The sequence below is a fragment of the Entelurus aequoreus genome, linkage group LG06, assembly GCF_033978785.1.
Source record: "Entelurus aequoreus isolate RoL-2023_Sb linkage group LG06, RoL_Eaeq_v1.1, whole genome shotgun sequence".
Lineage (NCBI taxonomy): Eukaryota > Metazoa > Chordata > Actinopteri > Syngnathiformes > Syngnathidae > Entelurus > Entelurus aequoreus.
The window spans coordinates 50111059-50131513 of record NC_084736.1 but is presented as its reverse complement, the minus strand read 5'-3'; the positions used below and the strand labels follow the sequence as shown (position 1 = coordinate 50131513).

At 39.3% G+C, this 20455-nt stretch overlaps 1 protein-coding gene across 3 annotated transcripts in view; it reads left to right on the top strand.

Annotated features, from left to right (window-relative positions):
* The window catches only part of edil3a (EGF-like repeats and discoidin I-like domains 3a), a 339454-nt gene that overhangs the window by 31291 nt on the left and 287708 nt on the right, over positions 1-20455 (top strand). The window lies entirely within an intron of this gene.

The window sequence follows — 20455 nt, the reverse complement described above, 5'->3', positions numbered from 1 at the left end:
GCGGGGTTTATGCAGCTTACTGCGGGGTCGTTCACCCAGGAATGCAGACGGAAAACTCCGGACGAAAGCGTGAAGGCAGGAATGATTTATTGTCCATAAATCATGCAAAACACAAGACAAGCAAAAAGGATGCCTGCCGATCGCACGCGGAGGCTAAGGCAAAAACTTAGCGCAGGAAACATAGAAGCTAGCACTTAGCATGGACTTGAGACAAGTAATACTCACGAAACTTTGGCATGAAACAAACAACTTTCGTAGCAGGTTGCATGAAGCAAATAATGGCGCCAGGCCGACTGACTGGCAAAGGCAGGCTTAAATAATTCTTCTGATTAGTGCTCGGGTAGCAGGTGAGCGAGCGAACACTGATCAGAGACAGGTGAACACAATGAGCAACCATGGCAACCAAAACAAACTCAGAGGTGTCACAAACAGGAACTTCAGGAGTCCAAAACTAACAGAAAATACAAAAACATGATCCGGACCACGGATCATGACAAAATGCTTATTTACATACCTTAATGGTTTCCAAACAGTGCCTGTAACACTGCAGTGGCTGATAAAACAAAACAGAAGTCATTGTCATGGACCCACTAGCTGTGGAAGCTAGCTCTCCAATCAGCTAAAAAGACTTAGCTTACAGAGGAATTTGTGAACCTGAAACAATACAAAAAGAAGGCCGTTATGAGTTAATGATACTAACGCAGACAGTCGTAAACGTCTTGGCATATCAGCTAATGCTAACAAAGCTAGTGTCATTACATTACGATAGCATGTACGAATATGCATGAAGACACTCCTACAGACATCACACATGGGAAAGTTTAGTAAGTATTAACAGTTTTAGTTATATTGTAAAACTTACAAAAGTTGCTTGGAGTGATGAATGAATAATCCATACAAGTAGAAACGCTATGGAAAGCTACAAGACTGAAAGGCACTCCAGTTTAAAAAAAAAAAAAAGTAAATGGAACTCGTCAAAAAGATAGCGCCATATTAAAAACACTAAAACACCCTCTTAGTGTTTTTGCTTGGTGCTTTTTAAAAAAAACATTTGTATCATGACCATTAGCAAAGAAAAATCCATAAATTAGGCGCTTCATTTTATAAGCCGGAGTTTTCAAAGTACAAGGAAAAAAGTAGCAGCTTAAAGTCCGGAATTTACGGTATACTTGGTGCAACAACAATGTAAAAGAAATGTAAGCCAAGAAATGTGATGTAAAAGCAAAGTAAAACAAGCTAAAGTAGGAACACATGAAACAATCATGACACTGGAATGGGACATGACATATTATGAGTTTTTTTTCACATTTTAGAGCAGCAATGTCGAAGGTGTGAAGTGGTTTGGTAGACCCGACTTAGTGTGCGGCTGCTCACAATCACCCTGTGATTGAATGTTGATCAGTCCAGGGAGTAGTCTGTCCAAAGCCAGCAGGGAAGTGACACTGACAAGAGCTAAGCAACAGAACACACACAATAAATAGATGGAGGGACTTTGTGTAGGTCTAAGCCATAAGTGTCAAATTTAAGGCCCGGGGGCCCGCCACATAATTTTATATGGCCCTCGAATGCCTGGAAATATCCGTCAAAGTACTAATTTATTTTCTTACTAAATGTATTAGTTTTTTCCATTTTGACAGAAAAAAAGGTACTGCACGAAATTGCATAACTTTTAAACTTTAATAGTATCCAATATCACAACAAATATTATTGTCATACTTTCCAAAATATAAATAAATATCTGCTTGATTTATAATTTCAAAGCAAGTTATTGGTCAAATAGTACACCGTAAAAATGATAATAGATTTGATAGTAAAATTTAGGCTGGTTTTTACAGCACATTACTGTAAATTGAAAAAATTAGACCACTGTTTTTTTTACACAGTAAAATGATGTTGCTAGTTTTTAATGAAAAATGTACGATTGTTGTTTTTACGATGTACAAACCCCGTTTCCATATGAGTTGGGAAATTGTGTTAGATGTAAATATAAACGGAATACAATGATTTGCAAATCATTTTCAACCCATATTCAATTGAATGCACTACAAAGACAAGATATTTGATGTTCAAACTCATAAACTTAATTTTTTTTTTTGCAAATAATAATTAACTTAGAATTTCATGGCTGCAACAAGTGCCAAAGTAGTTGGGAAAGGGCATGTTCACCACTGTGTTACATGGCCTTTCCTTTTAACAACACCCAGTAAACGTTTGGGAACTGAGGAGACACATTTTTGAAGCTTCTCAGGTGGAATTCTTTCCCATTCTTGCTTGATGTACAGCTTAAGTTGTTCAACAGTCCGGGGGTCTCCGTTGTGGTATTTTAGGCTTCATAATGCGCCACACATTTTCAATGGGAGACAGGTCTGGACTACAGGCAGGCCAGTCTAGTACCCGCACTCTTTTACTATGAAGCCACGTTGATGTAACACATGGCTTGGCATTGTCTTGCTGAAATAAGCAGGGGCGTCCATGGTAACGTTGCTTGGATGGCAGCATATGTTGCTCCAAAACCTGTATGTACCTTTCAGCATTAATGGCGCCTTCACAGATGTGTAAGTTACCCATGTCTTGGGCACTAATACACCCCCATACCATCACAGATGCTCGCTTTTCAACTTTGCGCCTATAACAATCCGGATGTTTCTTTTCCTCTTTGGTCCGGAAGGCACGACGTCCACAGTTTCCAAAAACAATTTGAAATGTGGACTCGTCAGACCACAGAACACTTTTCCACTTTGTATCAGTCCATCTTAGATGAGCTCAGGCCCAGCGAAGCCGACAGCGTTTCTGCGTGTTGTTGATAAACAGTTTGCGCCTTGCATAGGAGAGTTTTAACTTGCACTTACAGATGTAGCGACCAACTGTAGTTACTGACAGTGGGTTTCTGAAGTGTTCCTGAGCCCATGTGGTGATATCCTTTACACACTAATGTCGCTTGTTGATGCAGTACAGCCTGAGGGATCGAAGGTCACGGGCTTAGCTGCTTACGTGCAGTGATTTCTCCAGATTCTCTGAACCCTTTGATGATATTACGGACCGTAGATGGTGAAATCCCTAAATTCCTTGCAATAGCTGGTTGAGAAAAGTTTTTCTTAAACTGTTCAACAATTTGCTCACGCATTTTTTGACAAAGTTGTGACCCTCTCCCCATCCTTGTTTGTGAATGACTGAGCATTTCATGGAATCTACTTTTATACTCAATCATGGCACCCACCTGTTCCCAATTTGCCTGCTCACCTGTGGGATGTTCCAAATAAGTGATTGATGAGCATTCCTCATTTTTATCAGTATTTATTGCCACCTTTCCCAACTTCTTTGTCACATGTTGCTGGCATCAAATTCTACAGTGAATGATTATTTGCAAAAACATTTTTTTTATCAGTTTGAACATCAAATATATTGTCTTTGTAGCATATTCAACTGAATATGGGTTGAAAATGATTTGCAAATCATTGTATTCCGTTTATATTTACATCTAACACAATTTCCCAACTCATATGGAAACAGGGTTTGTAAATGGAAAAAGGTTCTCTTTTTTTTTTACAGCAAAAAACTGGTGGCTGAGTTGCCACAATTAAAAAAAGAGTGGTACCGTTTTTCCATTTACGGTAATATGTCGTAAAAAACACTGTAAATCTTACAGTAAAATTCTGAAGCCTAAGCTGATGTTTGTTTTTCGTAAAGAAAACAGTGGTACAGTTTTTCCATTTACCGTAACATGTTGTATTAACACTAATAGTCTGGTTACTCAAGTACTATTTTTTTTACTGTAATTCTTTTTACAGTGTATGTGAAAAAAAAATAAATTAATGTTTAGGCAAATTCATATATTATTAACTGCGATGTGGCCCTAAATGAATACGAGTTTGACACCCTTGGTCTAAGCCAGTGTTTTTCAACCTTTTCTGAGCCAAGGCACATTTTATTCATTGAAAAAAATCCAGAGGCACACCACCAGCAGAAAAATGAAACTCAGCAGCCGATATTGACAGTAAAAAGTCATTCTCGCAATTGTTGGATATGAATTTAATCCATAACCAACCATGCCTCACTATAGTTCTTGTCTCAAAGTTCTGTCACGACCCGTCACATCAGGCGTGACTTATTTTGAGTTTTTTGGTGTTTTCCTGTGTGTCGTGTTTTAGTTCTTGTCTTGCGCTCCTATTTTGGTGGCTTTTCCTGTTTCGTTGGTACTTTCCTGTCGCGGTTTCATGTCTTCTTTGAGCGCTATTCCCTGCACCTGCTTTGTTTTCGCAATCAAGACTATTTAAGTTGTGCGGACGCTATCCTTCTTTGTGTGGACATAGTTGACTGTCATGTCATGTACGAATGTACTTTGTGGACGCCGTCTGCTCCACACGCTGTAAGTCTTTGCTGTCGTCCAGCATTCTGTTTTTGTTTACTTTGCAGCCAGTTTAGTTATAGTTGTTTTGCATAGCCATCCCTAAGCTTCAATGCCTTTTCTTAGCGGCACTCGCCTTTTGTTTATTTTTGGTGTAAGTGTTAGATACCTTTTTACCTACACGCTGCCTCCCGCGTATTGTGATCACGACAAACCATGTTCCCGACATCTACAAAGCAATTATCTACCTGCTGCCACCTACTGATATGGAAGAGTATTACACGGTTACTCTGCCGAGGTCTCGACAGCACAGACACTCAACAACGGCACATTTGCGGATTATAATTACTGGTTTGCAAAAAATATTTTTAACCCAATTAGGTGAAATTACATGATCTCCCACGGCACACCAGACTGTATCTCACGGCACACCAGACTGTATCTCACGGCCGTGGCACAGTGGTTGAAAAACACTGGTCGAAGCAATAGCTTTAACATGGACTGCTTATATCATGCATTAGTTTGCAATATAAAAAAGGTTTTTACAGTCCTTATGTTCCTTATCCTCTTTCAGGTCATGGGTAAACTGGAGCCCTTTTAAAAAACTACTTTTATATTCTTCTCTGCTGACAAAGAATTTAAATCGGGATGGAGACGCTATTCACATGCAACATGGTGTTGCTAAAGCCGTGCTCCCTTTTCTCGGATAGAACACCAACAATGCCTTTCTAATTATTGCTGTTCTTGTGTGCGTGTGAGTCATTCCACAGTCAGCCACCCACTCCAAACTGAGATTTAATGTTAATAAGCACGGCTATGATGGAGCAAACACCTCTAAGGGTGACATTATGTGGGAGATAGATGTGCGCTGAGCATCTGCTGGGGGTTGAGTAGTGTTTGTTTGTGTGCGCGCTGGTCATAGACACTAAAGTGATATTTGGAGCTGCAATATGGCACATTCACACATACTGCCATATGTGTGTGACAACTTAACTAAATCCCCATTAGAGGCAGACTCGTTTAAACACAATGTGATCTTCTGACCGGTAAACCCCGTGCAAACCCCTGAAATATGTTTTGAAAGTACAGTAGTGAAGTGAATTATATTTATATAGCGGTTTTCTCTAGTGACTCAAAGCGCTTTAGATAGTGAAACCCAATATCTAAGTTACACTTAAACCAGTGTGGGTGGCACTGGGAGCAGGTGAGTAAAGTGTCTTGCCCAAGGACACAACGGCAGTGACTAGGATGGCAAAAGCGGGAATCGAACCTGGAACCCTCAAGTTGCTGGCACGGCCACTCGACCAACTGAGCTATGCCGCCCGAAAGTACATGCAGAGCATGCCTTAAAAATTTTCTGTGCCTGAAAAAAGTTCAATTGTGGGAGTAAATGCTGTTGCTTAACTGTGTCCGCACAATCAATAGATGGTATCGGGGTTTTTAACATTCCATTTAGAATGTATTTGTCATCCCGACTCTGGAACTATACCTTCCATTTAGCATTTGCTGCTGAAACCTAAAAAAGTTAACCTCGGTTGATGACCTGCCCTGCAAATTGACCTACATTCAGGTTAGCATTGTTACAGAAAAATGGTCATTACATAGCAACAGTGGCATCTTCATGATTCTTTATGATGTTTCAGATTAGTTTATGCATACATTTATATTGAACAATCCAAAATAACCTACCCACCCCTGGTGCAAATAATACCACCATAAACCAGGGGTGCCCATTACAAGTTAAATGTGTTTAATGATAATACAAGCATGTTTAACACATAGATTACTTTCTTTCATGAAGACAAGAATATAAGTTGGTGTATTACCTGATTCTGATGACTTGCATTGATTGGAATCAGACAGTGGTGATGATAACGTCCACATTTTCAAATGGAGGAGAAACAAAGTCCTCCTTTCTGTCCAATACCACATGAACATGGTTGGTTTTTGGCATCTTATTTGTCCAGCTTCCATACTCCTTTTTATACACTTTACAATAAATACATTGGCGGCAAACTCCGTAGCTTGCTAGCTCGTGCACGCCAGCTCTCTGAGAATCTTATTTTGTTAGCGCAAGCAGGATGAAGCAGCACTTTTATTGTGAAGACAGGAACTGTGCAGTTGGTCTTTAGAGTTTTGACAAGAGTCTGTCATTTTGACAAGAGTCGGTCATTTTTTCTTAATAATGATCTGGCAGCAGCCAGCGTCATCTCACGAGACCCTCGGGTGCCGTTAATGTCTATCAAGTGACAAAAGTGACGTCTTGGTGAAGATTGATGATCGCTAATGTTTAGGTCAATTTTTTTAATGCCTTGGTGGCGATCGACTGACACACCCTTCGCGATCGACCAGTAGCTTGCGATCGACGTAATGGGCACCCCTGCTGTACATAGACAGTAATTGACCATTTTCTGAGTATGGTGAATGGAGCTATAAAGACTTGTGTGCATTTAAGCGTAATGCCTCAGCAGTGATCCTTACATCTCAGCCTCTGGCGATGTTTGGAGTGATATTTGTTTTACACGCCACCATATCTGACAATACCCAAATACGACCAATCTGTTTGTTTAGCACTATTTTGTTATATAAAACAAATATACCAGACATGCAAATAACAATGCATGTGAAATCCTTCCACGTTTGACTAGCCAAAACAAAATGAGTGCAAAAAGTTTCACCTTTTAAGATTTAGAACAAGGGAGACGTCTTGACAGACACAAACAGGATTTGTCAGCCCCAGTGAGTGCTGTCAGGGCTGCCGGCATTAGCAGTGAGAGCCGACTGTCACTCTTCATGCCGCACCGCTAAGTGAGGCTACAATCCATTAGCCACATTGTTTTTGACTTTGCCGTGCGGGGACTGGCCAAGACAGTGGAAGTGATGAGCAGTAGGGAGTCCGTGTGTGGAGTGGCGATCAATACGGCCACATTCCAGTAATCAGTGAATGTCAAAATGAAAATAATTTCAGTGGAACCTTCAACTTTGAATGCCCCAGAAGTTGTACAGTTGTAAGTTCAACCAATCATGTCCAAGAAAAATATGTCTCTACAGTTTACAGTCGTCCCTTCAAATATTGTAACTTCACGAATGAAGATTGTTTATTTAAGCATATTTTACATATTGTTGGCCTAAATCAGGCGTGTCAAACATACAGCTCGCGGGCCGAATCAGTTCCACAAACAGGTTTTATCTGGCCCGCGAGATGAGTTTGCTAAGTTTAAAAATGAGCTGAAATTTTTGAATGAAAGAAACTGCTGTTCTACATGTGTCCACTGGATGTTGAAATACCAATTCTTTGTAACCCCTGCCACGGATGCGCGCATGACTTCAGAGGGGGGCGGAGCTATGTGCCGTGTTACGATAGAGGCAAAACTTAAGTGTGTCAAGTATTGGTGGTGACGAACCCCAAAATGCAGAGATGGCTAGCTTGATACAGGAAGACATGCTTTTTAATGTCCAATAAATGCAGGAAAAACACAAACCAGGAACCAGGAGACAGGAAACAGGATACCAGGAAAACAGCGAACAGGAACCAGGAACCAGGAAAACTGGAGACAGCAACCAGCAAACAATCCACAGCTTACAAGGCAAGGCAAGGCAAGGCAACTTTATTTGTATAGCGCTTTTCATACTCAAAGCAGACTCAAAGTGCTTCACAGACAACAAAGTGAAATGAAAGAAAATAAAAGCAAAATTAAAATGCAGACAATAAAAATAAAAACAGTGCGGACGTTAAAAGTTAAAAGATTAAAAGATTTAGCTGAAAGCTAAGGTGAACATAAAAGTCTTCAGTCTAGTTTTAAAAGTAGTCAAGAGTTGGGGAGAGTCTGACATCTTCAGGAAGTTTATTCCAGCTATGTGTTGCATAGTGACTGAATGATGCGCTCCCTTGATTTGAGTTTACTCTTGGAACCGCTAACAGATTGGTCTCAGAAGATCTTAGTGATCTAGAGGGCTTATATAGTGGGAGCATATCAGTGATATACTTCGGCCCTAGACCATGTAGTGATTTATATGTGAGCAGGAGGATTTTGAAATCAATTCTCTGATGTACAGGGAGCCAATGTAAGGATTTAAGAATTGGTGTAATGTGCTCACATTTTTTGGTCTTTGTTAGAACTCTAGCAGCAGCGTTCTGAACAAGCTGTAGCTGCCTGACAGTTTTGTTGGGAAGACCTGCAAGGAGACCATTACAATAGTCTAGCCTACTGGTAATAAAGGCATGTACAAGTTTTTCAAAGTCTTGAGCTGACATGAGCCCTCTAAGTCTTTTTACATTTTTGAGGTGATAGTAGGCCGATTTTGTTACTGATTTGATGTGACTGTCGAAATGTAAATCAGAATCTAAAATAACCCCAAGATTTCTGGCTTTATTTGAGGTTTTCAGGGACAGTGTTTGAAGGTGTTGGACGACTTTAAACCTTTCTTTTTTAGCACCAAAAACAATTATCTCAGTTTTATCTTCATTTAGTTGTAGGAAATTTTGGCACATCCAGTGTTTGACTTGCTCAATGCACTGGCCCAGAAGATCTATGGGGCGATAGTCATTTGGTGATAGCGCTACATAGATTTGGGTGTCATCGGCATAGCAATGATGGTCAATGTTATTATTTTGCATGATTTGTCCTAGTGGGAGCATACAGATGTTAAATAAAGTCGGCCCCAAGATTGAACCTTGGGGGACTCCACACGTTACGTTGGTTGGTTCTGATACAAAGTCACCAATGGAAACAAAATAGTTCCTATCTTGTAGATATGACTTGAACCAGCTTAAAACTGTGCCTGAGATCCCCACCTAGTTTTCCAACCTGTCCAAAAGTATTGAGTGGTCGACAGTGTCAAATGCAGCACTGAGGTCCAATAGCATCAATACTGAAGTTTTGCCAGAGTCTGTGTTTAGACGGATGTCATTTATAACTTTAAGAAGGGCCGTCTCTGTGCTATGAAGAGGTCGAAATCCTGACTGGAAGTTGTTGTGGCAGCCAGTAGAAGCCAAGAAGTGATTTAGTTGTTGGAGGACAACTTTCTCAATTATTTTACTTATGAATGGTAGATTTGAAATTGGTCTGTAGTTGTTGATAACAGAGGCATCTAGGCTCTGCTTTTTTAGAAGAGGTTTAATGACTGCAGTTTTAAAAGCCTTCTGGAAATTGCCCGATTGAATATAATTATTAACTATTTGCAATACGTCTGTTGATAGGCAGTCAAAAAAATTCTTAAAGAAGTTGGTAGGTATAACATCAAGACAGCAGGTGGATGACTTTAGAGCTGTCACCGTTTCCACTAGAGTTTTAGAGTCTATGGCATTAAAGCTTGCCATCATTGCCGTGTTACTTTTGCCTAAATGGGTTGGTGATCCAACTTTTTTACTTGAGATATTGATGGCGCGTCTGATGCCTTCAATTTTATCAGTATAAAATAATGCAAACTCATTGCATTTCTGCGTGGAATGGAGTTTGGCTGGTATTTGTGTTGGGGGTTTGGTCAGTCTGTCAACGGTTGCGAATAGGGTTTTGGCCTTATTTGTGTTGCTGTTTATGATATTGGAGAATAATGTTTCTCTAGCACTTTTCAAGACTAAATTGTAGGCCTGGAGGCTCTCTTTATAGATGTCATGGTGAATATGAAGTTTTGTATTCCGCCAGATTCGTTCAGCCTTCCTGCACTCTCTTCTCTGGGCTGTTACAACAGCAGATTTTCTCCAGGGTGCCTTTTGCTTACCAGAAATCGTTTTAACTGTAACAGGTGCAATGATGTCTATGATATTCACAATTTTGGAATTAAAATTGCTTACAAGATCATCAGCAGGACATGAGTTTAGAGGCGGTAGTGAGGAGATGGTGTTTTTAAAGAGAACATTAGCATGTTCATTTATGTACCGCTTTTTGACATTCTTTAAATGATAAATGATAAATGGGTTATACTTGTATAGCGCTTTTCTACCTTCAAGGTACTCAAAGCGCTTTGACAGTATTTCCACATTCACCCATTCACACACATATTCACACACTGATGGCGGGAGCTGCCATGCAAGGCGCTAACCAGCAGCCATCAGGAGCAAGGGTGAAGTGTCTTGCCCAAGGACACAACGGACGTGACTAGGAAGGTAGAAGGTGGGGATTGAACCCCAGTAACCAGCAACACTCCGATTGCTGGCACAGCCACTCTACCAACTTCGCCACGCCGCCCCCTCTTTGATTCTGTTTGTGTGTCCGAAATTACAGAAATATTAAAGAGAACACAGAAATGATCAGACAATGAAGGATCAATCACAAGAACATCAGAAACATTGAGACCTTTTGTGATAATCAGGTCCAGAGTGTGTCCTTTACAATGAGTAGCCTCTTTCACATGTTGAGACAGTTCAAATGTGTCTAAAATAGTAAACAGTTATTTTGCGCCCTTGTCATTCAAATCGTCAATATGAAAATTAAAATCACCAGTTATAACCAGGCAGTCAAAGTCAGTGGAGATGCTAGACAATAATTCAGTAAAATCATCGAAAAAATTTGCAGAATATTTAGGTGGCCGGTAGATAATTAACAAGAGAATTTTGGGAGAGCATTTCAACACAGCACACAGGTATTCAAATGATGTAAAATCACCAAGTGACATCTACTACAGGTAGTAATACTCCAGCACTGACTGGAGGGAGAGGCAGGTATAAATAGGAGCCTGATTGGCAATTGCCACCAGGTGTGCCAGACTGCCAATCAGGGACAGGTGAGGGGAAAATAGCGCTCAGGGAGACAAGCAGGAAACTGAACCAAAATAAGAGCGCTGACAGGAAATAAAACACAGAGGGGAAACTAAAACATAACCAAACTGTCAGTGACAAGCCTGACAACGTGTCTGGACACTACGTACTTATGCTGCTTATTAACATACTTGCCAACCTTGAGACCTCCGATTTCGGGAGGTGGGGGGCGGGGTGTGTGGTTGGGGGCGTGGTTAAGAGGGGAGGAGTATATTGACAGCTAGAATTCACCAAGTCAAGTATTTCATATATATATATATATATATATATATATATATATATATATATATATATATATATATATATATATATATATATATATATATATGCAAACAAAACTGTGTTTAGATAATTGATACTTCAAACTTGCATAAATAAATCTTAAGGAATATAACATAACTTGGCTTCTGAGAGCTTCAAAATGTAATGAATAAAATGCTAAAGTTGTTGATAAACAAGCAATTATTTTAATAATTAAATATGGTAATTTTAAATGAATTATTTTGATAATTTAAAATTAATTATTTCAAATATGTTTATTTTAATGTATAATTTTATGGCTGGATGTAATAAGGAGTCAGAAAAAATACAAATACAAATACAATTAATTTTGATGTTTTTAGCAAAATATAGTAAACATTTATTTAGGTTTTAAAAAAAAAAAAAAAAAAAAAATATTTTTAGGTAAGATAAACATAATAATACAATTTATCTCTAGTCTGGATGATTTAGTTCTTGTCACCCTGTTGTTCTCCCGTCGTGAAAAAAGGCTGTCCTCACTCAGGTCCGCATGCCGGAGCTGGAGGCCATGCCCCCTCCAGCTCCGGCTGAAAATCGGGAGATTTTCGGGAGAATATTTGTCCCGGGAGGTTTTCGGGAGAGGCGCTGAATTTCGGGAGTCTCCCGGAAAATTTGGGAGGGTTGGCAAGTATGCTTATTAATGATAGTATACAACATGTGGACTGGTATGTTCATGCCTTGATCGTCAAAGATGTTGGTAATGTAACCTTTGACATTTCTACACAAATACATGCTTTTGATAATCTTTACATTTCATATTGTATTTATGACCGAGGACACATTTTGTGGGCGCACATAAATATGCTGAAATAATATGTATCCTCTTCTAACTTCATGTTTGAAAAGAGTCCAAATTGACAAGTTTTGTTGTAGATGATGTTAGATATGTACAGACGAAACCAAATGACGTTATTACATCAGTTAAGGAAAATTGATAAAATTACATCAGTAACATCCTGTAATATGATATTTATATTATTATTCATTTAATCTTCTGATAGATTACAATTCAACACCAATGGGAGCATTTAAAAAATCTGGCTGACTCAATTCCAGCTATTTGACTGAGGAACATAACATCATTTATTCAGAAAGCATTAATAACGCCAATTTAAGATTGAATATGATTAACCGCAATACGTAAGTGTAAAAAACAAACAAAAAAACCCCATTATGATTTGTAAATTTTCAGATTGTGCTTGGTCTATTTTTAAACAAAAACAACAATCTGAAGTTGTCTTCACTTTGAAGTTATCATGCCATGATTTTACCAGTCGAGCCCACTTGGGAAAATATTTTCCTCCTTGTGGCCCCCTGAGCTAAAATTAGTTTGACCCTCCTTGCCTACATTAAGTGCTAAATTAGGTCTTATCCATCTTTTATGTGTATTACAGTTCAGTAGTTATTTTCTATTATGCGGTGGCAATGGATAATGCCATTTACAAAGTGGGACTTCCGTTTCAGTGTTAAGGGTGACAATGCTAACAACACAGCAGCTAATATCGGCCCGATCTTCACCGTGACATTCAAGTTGACCAACCTTCGGAAGGAGAACTCTTTCATCTTGGACATCATCAGCTCCACATGACATTGGTTAGACTTTGTCGTGCAACATTGACTAAACGTGTGTTATTTCATGTTTAGAAAGCTCTGATTATGTTAAGAAAAATATTTTGAAGTTTGTTAACAGTTTCTTTAATGCTCGAACTATGAACTATGAACATATTTGATAAATAATAATATTATGTTGCGGACATTTTTTAACCACAATCAGGCCTGAAACCAAATTGGAACGACTGTACACATCATCGGGTTGGCTACACAGCTTTGTAAGAGACTGCGTGTGTTTTAGTACACACACAAATGTTTCCCATCCGCATCATCAAGTACATTGATGACATTCGAATGTGTCGTGGGTTTTATTTTGCACGTGGGCCCTGCGCACGGGACCCTCTATCTCCACTGAACACCTTGAAGACAGATCAGCACCGTGCTGGACAGCCTGGCTGGTCCCATTTAGATTATGGATGTCATTACTGCCTCCTGGCTGTCAGTCAGATTAAACCAATACATCCCAAGATGGAGTCTTATCATGCCTCATAGTGGACCTCCTTTAGGAAAGCAAATATTTAAAAAGTCATCTTCTTCGTTTGCTTCAATTATTTTTTTGGCTCAATGTATGTCCATGTAGTTTTGTGTTTGTTTTAAGCAACTAAACAAATGTGTTTTCTTGATCATGTGTCAGTGTATGCCGTGATGATTGAATACTGCAAATCACAACATGGAGGGATAGTAAACAACCAAAATAGAACAAGTTGTAAAAAGTGAACACCATGTTAAATACTCTCTATGGTTGCCAGAAGTATCGACACTTTCACACCAAGTCGATACTAACATGGAACAATTACTTCGATTTTTCAATATCGTTTGTAACGAAGAGAGCGACGTTTTTTGATTGATTGATTGAAACTTTTATTAGTAGATTGCACAGTGAAGTACATATTCCGAACAATTGACCACTAAATGGTAACACCCGAATACGTTTTTCAACTTGTTTAAGTCGGGGTCCACTTAAATTGATTCATGATACAGATATATATATATATATATATATATATATATATATATATATATATATATATATATATATATATATATATATATATATATATATATATATATATATATATATATATATATAACGTAAACGACAGAGCGGAACGAGTCTCGCGGCCATACAATTATTCGCTAATCAAATGTAAGCGGTCGTGAATGCCGAAGTATTTGCATGACATAAGAGATCCGCCACCACAAGCCCAGGGAGTGTGCTTTATGTGTGCAACACAGAAAACGGAAGCAAAAAGCCATCGTGTCATGAAACAAAAACTGAAATGTTGATACTAATAACAAATAAAAGCACAACGATTTGTCTTTAAATATATTTTGTTAGCCTTTATATTAGCTTATTTCATTACAAAATTAAATGAAGGCTGTTCTTTTTTTCATGCAAAATAGTTGACTATTGTTATTCATGAGCATATTTATAAGCACCGTGTTGCTTGTTTTAGTATACTGGGAGGTGTTGTAACCAGATCAGAACCATATCCATATTTAAGTGTTACTTCTTTCTAAACTCCTATAGTCATATTTTCATCAGCTAATGTCTCGTCTGGTACAAAGTGCTTGCATTCGAGTGTCCTTGATGAGAGTCAGAGTGTTGAATATTCTCTCTGTTGAGACTGCCATAACATTCCTAAAATAAGAAGCACAGCGCGGTGCTAGACGGGGGGAACAGCAGGTGGGGAAGAGGAAGGAGGAAGTACACAGGAGTTCCGGGGTTTTGGGGAGACCGATCGAGACTGGGCGAGGGAACGCTGGTGTACTGGGTTGGTCTCACGTTTGTCCTCTAAGCTTGGAGAATAAACCACAAAATACCAACTACTGCCTGGTGATTGAATATAAACATCAGCTTATGTGCCATTTAAGAATTTGGGAATGACCAGCAGCTTAGAATCCCTGGGAGGAAGAGCTGGTCAACACAACAGAGGCTATAGGCCAATTTTCTTGTTTAGATGTATAGTTATTGCTATTTCAATTCTGTGCAAAAAGATGTTGAAGCAAACTGATCTTAAATACTTGACAGTTTGAAACAGTTTAATAAAAGTAGTGAGTTTCCAAGTACGTGGGTCCAGTTGTTTATTTTTAATGTAGTTAATAATATTAATAAGAAAACATTGTAATGTACAGGTGTCCCTATCGACTACTGAAATTGTGGCAACCCTAATAGGCTCTGTAGTTAAAGTAGACATATGCAAAAACAACTTTTCTTACCTATTGGCACTTGCTTTGTTTGTAATTGGGATCTCCATAAGTCCTGAAAATTTTAAATCAAACCATAGAGGCTTGGCGGAGATATTTATGAAACAATCACTTCCTCCAAACACTCTGTTAGGAATTTGCCCCATTGGTGACGTCAGTGGATACCTCCATATATGGTAGAGTTTCACCCAAAGAGTTTTGCGCGAGTTTGGCAGTGTAGTCAATAAGTTCCGGGCAGACTGGCTCGTACATGCACATGCATCCACTGCTGTTGTCATTTGTAATACAACGTAGCGTACAGTTTTAACTTATAACTCGATATGGACGCGCTAAAAACTACACCATGGCTGACGGGGAGAAGATGTAGTCGAAATGGAGCCACGTAAATAAGACCGACCACAAAACATGGCATCCTGAAGAGATCGCCAGAATGTGTCTTGAAGATGGTCTGTAAAACATTAGCTATGGACAATTTACACCAGAGAACCACCATTACATGTTATGTAGACCAGTGTTTTTCAACCTTTTTTGAGTCAAGGGACATTTTTTGCGTTGAAAAAATCCAGAGGCACACCACCAGCAGAAATCATTAAAAAACGAAACTCAGTTGACAGTAAAAAATTGTCGCTATTGTTGGATATAACTTCCGAAAGGGACAAGCGTTAGAAAATGGATGGTTGGACTTTAAACCATAACCAACCGTGCATCAATATAGCTCTTGTCTCAAAGTAGGTGTACTGTCACGACCTGTCACATCACGCCCTGACTTATTTTGAGTTTTTTGCTGTTTTCCTGTGTGTAGTGTTTTAGTTTTTTTCTCGCGCTCCTATTTTGGTGGCTTTTTCTCTTTTTTTGGTATTTTCCTGTAGCAGTTTCATGTCTTCCTTTGAGCGATATTTCCCGCATCTACTTTGTTTTAGCAATCAAGAATATTTCAGTTGTTTTTATCCTTCTTTGTGGGGGCATTGTTGATTGTCATGTCATGTTCGGATGTACATTGTGGACGCCGTCTTTGCTCCACAGTAAGTCTTTGCTGTCGTCCAGCATTCTGTTTTTGTTTACTTTGTAGCCAGTTCAGTTTTAATTTTGTTCTGCATAGCATTCCCTAAGCTTCAATGTCTTTTCTTAGGGGCACTCACCTTTTGTTTATTTTTAGTTTAAGCATTAGACACCTTTTTACCTCCATGCTGCCTCCCGCTGTTTCCGACATCTACAAAGCAAATAGCTACCGGTTGCCACCTACTGATATGGAAGAGTATTACACGGTTACTCTGCCGAGCTCTAGACAGCACAGACACTCAACAACAACATATCATTTGCAGACTATAATTACTGGTTTGCAAAAAATATTTTTAACCCAAATACAGTAGGTGAAATCAGATAATCTCCCACGGCACACCAGACTGTAGTTCATGGCACACTACTGTGCCGTGGCACAGTGGTTGAAAAACACTGATGTAGACCACAAGAGAGTGTTTTAAATGCAAACAAAACCAAAATAAATCATAGTATGACCTCTTTAAAGTGTCTTTTTGGAGCCACACAAGTTTTTAAGGATAAAGAGGACAGGGTTTCTTTGTCCATTTGCAAATTGGCTAACATGGTATGTTATAAATAAATTTAAAAATATAAGATATTAAGTACAACCTCTAACTGTAACTTTCTGACACATAATACATCTATTCATCTATGATGTCAAAACCCACAGGAATTATTCCAACCAATGTGCTCATTTAGGAAGAATCTCCATTTCAAGCCAAATATTAGGGTGGGCCACTGTATGAAGCTCTGTATTTTATGCATGTTTATTATTCACACTTGGATAAAAAAAGTGATAAAGCCAACATTCGTTGAAATCTTCTCACGGTTTCTATTCATGTGTGGGTGTGAAAAAATCATCTGCACCCTGAGGCGTGTTTGTATTTGTTTCGTCTTTGCGAGCATGTCAATGCTGTGTGCGTCCAATTGACCCTTATGGAACCATAAGCGAGGGAATGGCAGCGAGAAAACAGCACTAAGTGAAGCGTGGAATGTTCTCGGGAAAAAATACAAAGAGGAACAGCTGCTGCCAAAAAGAGGAGAATTTGGGAAAGTGCTCGGCTTTTGGCTCCTTCTGAATTTCAATTCAAACGTTCTTTTACATTCTAAAAGCGGCGGTAAAGACTGCAGTTCACACCGTAATTGTGTCTCAGACCCAGTGGCGTCTGCATGAATCATTTCCCCCATGAGCTTTTTTACTGCCATGACAAAGGTTGTGGAATACAACATTGTCGTTAGTATTTTCATATCAACAGTTGCACTTGTACACATATCTTAATAAAGTATTTATATGCTAACCGTCCAGACTGGATTGCCAATATACAGATTTCTAAAGCGCCATTCTTTGTGGAACCAGTAGGCTGATGTTTGGTCTTTCAAGAGTGGTACAAAAATGGGTACTTTTCACGTTTAAATCATCACAGTACCAATTATTGGTACCTGGCAATAGATACCAGTACTCAACGATACCAACACTTTTGTGTTTGTTCATGTGTTAATAAATATATATATATATATTTTTTTATCAAATACATTTTTTTTGTAACATTTAACAGTGCTCTGATAACAACTGTGGTGTCCAGTTGTTATATTATTTTCTTAAACTTCTAAGTTTCATTTGCAAGTATTATATAGTAGACTTTGCATGCAGTTGCAATTCCAAGACACACAGTTTGTTGCTCAGCCAGGACATAGTCTTTGAATTTGTTGAGTTGAATGTTTCTGTGTTTTTTTTGGTTGAGTTTTACATAGTATTTAAACTTCAGTATTGTACTTTTTACACACCACATATTTGATTGTAATGTGCATCTTTGTTGTAGTTATGATGACCACATTTTGAGGTGTTGAAATCGCAATGTAAAATGGCTAATGCTAATCTGGCAATCTGATGGACGAGTCTGGGTTTGAAGGTTGCCAGGAGAACGGTACATTTTGGACTGCATTGTGCCGAGTGTGAAATTTGGTTAAGGAGTAATTATGGTCTGGGGTTGCTTTTCAGGAGTTGGGCTTTGCCCCTTAGTTCCAGTGAAATGAACTTTGAATGCTCCAGGATACCAAAACATTTTGGACAATTCCATGCTCCCAACCTTGTGTGAACCGTTTGGAGCGGGCACCTTGCTCTTCCAACATGACTGTGTACCAGTGCACAAAGCACGGTCAATAAAGACATGGATGACAGAGTCTGGTGTGGATGAACTTGACTGGCCTGCACAGAGTCCTAACCTGAACCCGATAGAACACCTTTGGGATGATTTAGAACAGAGACTAAGAGCCAGGCCTTCTCGACCAACATCAGTGTGTGACCTTACCAATGCCCTTTTGGAAGAATGGTCGAAAATTCCTGTAAACAAGCCTTCCCAGAAGAGTTAAAGCTGTAATAGCTGCAAATCACCAAAATGATTCCCGGGCGCGGCGCCGCTGCTGCCCACTGCTCCCCGAGGGAATGGGACAAATGCAGAGGACAAATTTCACCACATCTAGTGTGTGTGTGACAATCATTGGTACTTTAATCTTAAAAAAGGTGGACCGACATCATATTGAACCCTATGGGTTAGGAATGTGATGACACTTCAAGTTCATATGTGAGTCAAGGCAGGTGGCCAAGTACTTTTGGCAATATAGTGTATATCTACAGCATATCCAATGTAAATTAGCATCAATCCAGCACATTTTCAGAAGTAGAGCCGTACTGTACTTTCAAGGGTCTGAAACGGTGCATAGTCTGCAAACGGACGTGACGTCAAGTGCAACAAAAAAGTATCAGTATATGGTACCATTTAATTTTATGTGAATCAGTACCCGATAGTACCAACAGAAAGCAGTTGACACATATAAAAGTAACACATTTTGTACCCATCCCTAATTACAGTACTATAAAATACTTTGCGCTTGGTTATTGTGGTATGTTTGGGAACACAATTTGAATCTTTCGACAATGGAATGGGCTATATTTGCAGCTTCTGGAGATGCCAGCATCCATAATTGTCTTCCGGCTGTCTGTGTGATTGGTGTGATATTGAGGCTCTCTGTATGTTAATTCCTTATTAGTATTCAATGCTACTCATAGAAACATGTCTGACATTGAATCATGCATTATTTACGCTCACGGTTATTGGGATTCTGTACCATTAGCACTATCGTTAATTAATTGACAGGCGTATTTAATTTTTTTTTTCCCGTTTATATTTGCTGTTTTAGTGGAAAAAACACATTGTGAGCATTTATTATGATCTTGCAGATCGCTTTTGTGTATTTTCCCACCACCCCATTAGTGATGGCAATCCTATTTGTCCTCCCGTTCGCCAGACGCCCTTGTTATTTCACATCTGTGTCCAGTTTTTCTGGCCCATTTTCAGGGCAATTTTACAAGCGATGATGGAGATGGAGGACCGTGGTTATGATGGTCGATGAGCCAAAACTTAGCCATTGAGCTGGAGTGGAGCCTGGCAGTCTGTGCTTGCAGCGAGCAAGCTCGTGTGCCACAGCGGTTAATCCGACATTGGTCCAGAATGATGAATAGGGATGATACTCGAAACCGGTTTTCCCGGTTGTTCGATAAGAAAATAACCGAGTCCTCGGACTCGAATCCCTTTTTGAGAACCTGTACCCGTTATCGAGACCACTATAGTAAAGAAGAGAGTTGGTTCTTTATTCGAATCCCTCGGAACGAATCCCGTCCCGACCAGAAATTCTCCGTGGGACATCACAATAAATCAGTCACGTAGCTCAGTCATTAGGCGCAGATAGCGAAAGCAGGAAAACAATGGACAGGAAAAAGCGCTCCAAGGTGTAATAAAGTTCAAAACAAAAGGTATAATCCAATGAATAACTTTACTGAGAGATTTGAGCAGGGTACAAACTCATGAAGAACACTTTTACGACCCACCGGAAACATAGCAACCAGGCTAGCAACGCACCTCCTTTACGGCAGCTGGCGCAACGTTCTTAAAGCAACCGCAGCACATACATATATATACAACACATCTCCCTTTTTTAACTTTTGTTTTTCACACTGTATATGTGTTGTCTGTCTAATTATAAATAATGCAGACGAGGCGTGTTGGCTGAGTTCTTGACGTTTACTTTCACGGGTGACGACATGCAACAACACTTTTCGGGGCTACCGCGCATGCTCGTCACTCCCGTTGCATGATGGGTAGTGTAGTTGTTATATTCCCTAGCTCATAACATTTTTC